Raw genomic sequence first — 6,000 nt, forward strand, 5'->3', positions numbered from 1 at the left:
TTGCAAGGAGGACAAGGTTGTAGATGATGTGGTTGAGAAGAAGGTTCAAGAACCAAATGAGGAGCCATTTGATTTTAGTGAACCAAACAAGTTTGAAGGCCCAGTTCCCTTTCCTTGTAGGATATTTGAGAATGTCATTTTGACGAGCCCTATGGAGGTGAGCATATGTAGAGTTGATGTGGTCGATGATGTGATGGCTAATGAGAGCTTACCTCCACTTGATGATAAGGTGACAATGAGGTATGATGACTTCCTTGAAGTTTCCGCTTGGTTTGAAGGCTCTCTTAAGGAAGGTGAGGTTGCCCTTCCTAATATTGAGGATTCCATGCTTGATCCCCCTTTTAGAAGGAAAAGAAAGAAGAGTGAAAAAAGAAGAAGAATCAACAAGAAGAAGAGAAAGAGAAAAGATGAGCCACCATTGGCTCTTGATTCATTCCCTCCTTTTCCTTGTGGTGATGTGAGACCTCAAGGAGTGCTAGTTATCAAGCTTGGGAGAATCTATGATTCAATCCTCAAGTTGATGAGGGTACTGTTATTTAATCCACATTTAATGAGGTGAATGGTCAAGCTAGAGACCATAAACAAGCGCTTCTCGGGAGGCAACCCGGAGGATTTCTAACCCTTTTTCTCCCCCTCCTTTCTTTTTCCTTTTGTTTTATTTCTTTGTTCTCTTTTAATGTTTTCTTTTGTGTCTTGTCTTGCCTTGTAGTTTGATTTTTGGAAGTTTGGAGCGGAGTGACATTTAGTGAACTCTATTTTATGCTCCTTAATTCTTTTAAGCCAACCTCCTGGTGAGACCTTTCTCATTTTTACTCTTTTACTCTTTCTTTGAGTGCTTAGTTTAGTACTAGTTTAGGAAGAAGTTGAATGGTTCGAGGTTGTTTGATGTTTGGTGATTTCTTGAGTTTGTTTTTGAGGTTTGATCACCCTTTTTCTTCACTTAGGAAATATCACCAAAATTTTCAAATTTTTACCCCACCTTAACCCTTTACCTTACGTTACTACCGTAGTTAAGACCCTTAGACTTTAGAGGGGTGAGGTCAAATTCCGGTGGAGGGAGATAGATTTCAACCCTATGGAGAGTGTATGCATAGTTGAGATGTCGGGATAACCCACTAATTCCACAAATTGAATCTTTTTTCCGGTTCCTTCGTGGAATCATGAGGAGCTAACTAGGGAGTGATTTGAAGCTAGTGGAGAGAACGTGGACCGTCTTGGATGGGGCTAGGGCAGAGAATTAATTCTCTAGTTCTCTATGCTTAGCTTAGGTTTGTCTCTTTCAACCATGAGCATCTTAGAACGTGTTTTCCCTCATTGTATTGAGAAAGGTGAGTATTCTTTGGTGCTTGTCTCTTCTTTTTGAGTCCAAATTGAGTATTTTCCACCTTTGAGCTTGATTGATTCCTAAACCTTGCTATGTTATGTTGGTTATGGTTGTGTTTTTTTTTTGTTTGCTTTTCTTTTTCTTTTTTCTTTGCCTTGGTTTTTGTCTAGAGTTGTGGGTTAAGCTCTTAGGAAACCCTCATGAGAGCATACTCTTCCTCTAGGGCGATCTAGGGGTTTAAAGGGCTTGTCTTTAGTTGCTAAAATTGACCGTGATTCCTACGAAAGTGAGTTAGTGTACATTCTTGTCTCCTTTAGTGTCTTAGATTTGCTTGAATAAATCACTCTCCTTCTCCCGTGTTTCATGTTAATTTGCTCGAGGACGAGAAAAAGGTTAGCTTGGGGGAGTTTGATAAGTGACTTTTATGTCTCTTTTGGGGGTGTTTATTGAATAGTTTTCCAGCTTATTTTCCAATAATTTAACTGTTTTTATCCTTTATTTCTATTATTTTCTTATTCTTGTCTTTTGTCTTTTATTTGAGTGTTTTGGTAATTTTTAGTGTTTTTGTGTTTAGTATCTTTATTTGATTAGTTTTAGTTTATTTTCTTAATTTTATTTTATTTGATTTTATGGTTTATCTTTATTTATTTTTTTACTCTTTAGTTTTATTCATTGGTCATAATTTTATTTTAGTTTATTTAGTTTCTTTTTATTATTATTTTCTTTTATTTGTCTTGGTTTCACCCTCGGTTTGGTTGATCTGTAGGTACGTGTTCGAGTCGAGGCATGGGTTTTAAATAAAAGCCATTTTTGGAGTTTCAAGGGTCGATTCAACAAGCAAGTGAACAACGTATTACTGCCCCGACCTTATCCTACACTCCACCATCACCTAAACTTTCACCACACAATCTTTACACCAACCTCCCCTGCTCCCCTCAACAACGCCAATAACACCAGCAACCTCTCCTGCTCCCATATCTTTACGCAACTCCCATCAGCACCAACAGCAGCAACGCTTCCATCCAAAACCCCCGCAACCCCAAAGCATAAACCACACTAGCCCACAACTCCACCAGTTTCACTCCCCTGATTTCCCTCTCCTCTTCTCACCCTCACGCAACAACAACAACCACCCAAACCACTAGCAATCACAACCTCACCAATTAAACCACCAAACATCACCAGCACTCACAATCCTAGATTCGCACCTCCCTCAAACAAACACCACCTCCCCGCAGCCACCACCAGCCGCCGCAAACAGCAGCGTTACAAGCCAAGCCAACGACCTCCATACAGAGCAACCCCCAATACGAAACATTCCAATTTAGCCCCAATTCGATTGGAGCTACTCGAGGTCGCGCAACACTGTCAGTTGGCGCACAAATGGAGTCCAAAATCAGAGTCGAGGCAGTAGCATTTGCGCGACCTCTGCGCGATGTCTTCGTGGGCGCGCAAATGTGGGTTCAATCACGAGCTTCTCACGAGAGTTTAATGAAAATTGAACGGCCTTGATTGATGACAATGAGGATTAACGGTGGTGATTCTGTGATGATGCCTGGTGATGGTGTTGATGGAAGATCAGAGCAGCCATGAAATGAAGGGGGTTTGGGGATTTTTCGTGGCATTTGATGGGATTTTGGGGGGAAGGGGGGGGGGGTTTGGGGTTTTATTTTCCTTTTTATTTTTTTTTCTTTTCTTTTATTTATTTTAGTTTTGTTATTTATTTATTTTAGTTAGTTTTCTTTATTTTCTTTTCTTTTCTTTTGTTTCTCTTTTCTTTTCCTTTTATTTAGCTTAGTATAAATACCCATTTTTGGGATAATTAAAGGGGAATTTTTTTAGGATGCTATTTTCTTAATTAGTTTTAGGAGAGCTTCTCTCTCTTGGGGTTAGATTAGATAATTTTAAGAGAGAGAAAGTAGATTATTGCTCAATTTTCTTCCAAGTATTCAACTTTGCTCAAGTTTTAATCTTCAATCAATCAAGCAAGAATGCAAGTTTTCATCTTTCATTAATCCTTTCTTTAGTGATCTCTTCTCCTTTCATTTAGAATTATTTATTTGTTTTATTGTTGCTTATTATTGTTAATCTTATTAGTTCATCTAGTTGTTATTGATTTCATCGATTTTAATCATGTTTTGTTTTGAGTTTCTTGAGTTTATTTCTAGTTTTGATATTATGTTTAATCTCCCTTCTCTAGGGTAAACTTGTAGCTAGGGGAAGGGGGTGGAAGATATGAGTTGATATTGGATGAATGATGATGGTTAGATTGAACTTATTCCATAAATTGATCAAAGACATGATTTTTATTAGCTTGAGATTATTGTTGCACTCTATTTGATGTTTTCTAGTTTAAATGCATGAAAGTGATTTGAACTAGATTAAGATCATCTCTATGTTAATGATTGCATGAGAATGAGTTATTAAAGTGGATTTTTTATGGATTGTGCTTCTTTACTGTCTTGATTTGATTGTAACTAATAGGATGCATGAGAATGATCCTTATTAGTGTAGATCTCTTTTATTGATTTGCCTAGACTATTGCAAGAGAATGAATTGTTTAGGTAGAATCTTGTGTTCTTTGGCATGTGTTTCATGATAATCACCATTTTCCCCCTCTTTCTAATCATATTGGACACCCCCGTATCCCTAGCGTCATTTTCCCTTGATTTTAATCATCATTTTCTTGCTTATTTGTAGTTTTAGTGTTCTTACTCAACAAAACCAACAAAAAAAAATCCCTTTTTCACTCTTGCATTAGTGATTATTGATGTTGAATTAGTGTGCTTCCCTAGTGGTTCGACCCTTTACTTGCCACTAACTAGTTTAGTGTAGGTTTAGGTATTATAAATGATTAGTTTGATTAGGGTAGTAGCTTAACGACCTATCTAACCCTAGATCAATGGTCATGGTGTGGACTCACGTATGAAGTGTGTTCTAAGACTAGTGAGTGTATGTGATATGCTAAGACTCTTGTCATGACCATGTGGCTAGACTATGTGACTAGACTCAAGCAAACACTAAGTTAAGACTTCATGTATATGCATTAAACTGGACAGGCTGTGGTATTTTAGTCATAACTTTTGATCTGTGACTCTGATTGGGATGAAACCAACGCCAAATTAAAGATAAAACTCGGGGCTATAGATCCATAGGTTTTACCACTCTTATTTATTTCTAGAACTCTGGCTATGACCAAAACAAGTTGACGCTTGTGCAGTATACGGGAATAAAAATCCGGGTTGACTTAAAGGGAATGACTCGATTTTGGACATATTTATTAGATCAAATTAATTAATTAATTAATTAGGCAAAGTTATTTTAGTCATTAATCAGTTTATTTAGACTTATTTACAAACACTAGTCAAACCAAACGGTTAGGAAAAACACATAGAGTATGCACAACAAATAATGCACAATTAGTTAAGTAGGCACAACATGATGCAATGAGTTTGCAACCTAGCCATGGCTCTAGTTCTCTAAAGTTCGGGATATGGGTTAGTCAAAGAGGGTCCATGGTTAATTGTCCGGATGCACCGCGCAGAAGCCTAACCGTGAAGAGATGGCGCGAGTGAATGGGTCACCGCGAATTTAAGAAAAACTCGCTTCCATGGTTTGGTGAATTCAACATTCTCGGATGTACCCTTTGTTGCTCAGTTCGTTCAATCAGGTAGATGGAGCATGAATTCCCAAAGGGTTATGTCCATATGTAGAACACATATGGGTTTCAGAAAAGTGAGAAAAACTCAATCAGGAAGTAGGATCGAGCAAACAGTGCTAAAAACTGGTCAAAATTAGAACGCATATTTCTGGCTCGGTATTGGACGAACTTGGCGCCAACAAACAGAGGCCGACACCACAATTTGGCTTTAGCGCCTGAAGACAGAAGCTGTCGCCTGGCGCTAAAGTCAAATAAGTGGCGCTAGACTTTGTTTTCTGACGCTAGTTCCTACATGCCTCAACAGCTTTCTATGCTCAATAAAATTTTCCAGTTTCGCGCAGCATTATTTTGGTCCTAGTTGTGAAAGATATTCCTCAAATTTCCTACGTGTAAAAATCCTTTGTTTTTAACTCATTACGGATGGTCTTTCCAATGAGATCTTTTTTATGCATATGACAATAATGTTAATCAAAATTACGCACATCAAATACTTAGAACTTTTCGAGTCTCATCCACTCATTCTAAATCATTGCCGAAATAAATTTCAGGAATTAAAATAGAAATCCTCCCCAGTGGAGTCGCCAAAAACTATAGGGAATATTTCAAGCATTACCCCAAGCTTGAACCCCACTGTGATCATACACTAAAGTACGGTGGCGTCCAAAGGGAAAGAATATAGAGCAAAAGAGTCGCCAACAAGTTTTAGGAACTTGTAAACCGTTCACAGGGTGAAGGTTACACCCCTTAACAATCCAAGAGATTGTCAACTGCAATAGGTCTGGAACCATGACTGGTAGTTCGGGGATGAAGGTACAAATCCAACCTAAAAGAGATTGAACCTGCCCTAATAATAGGCCTCTAATTTATTCTAATCATATTCATGTGCTCTTTCTGACTAACATGCAATCAATAGGTTTAACCCTAAATTGTTTATCTATGTTGGTTGAATATTAATGCACAAATAAACTATTATTGGTGATCACTTGAGTTATAATCAAATTAACACTAAACAAGA

This window comes from Chenopodium album, chromosome 7, assembly GCF_948465745.1.
Source record: "Chenopodium album chromosome 7, dcCheAlbu1.1, whole genome shotgun sequence".
Taxonomy (NCBI): Eukaryota; Viridiplantae; Streptophyta; class Magnoliopsida; order Caryophyllales; family Amaranthaceae; genus Chenopodium; species Chenopodium album.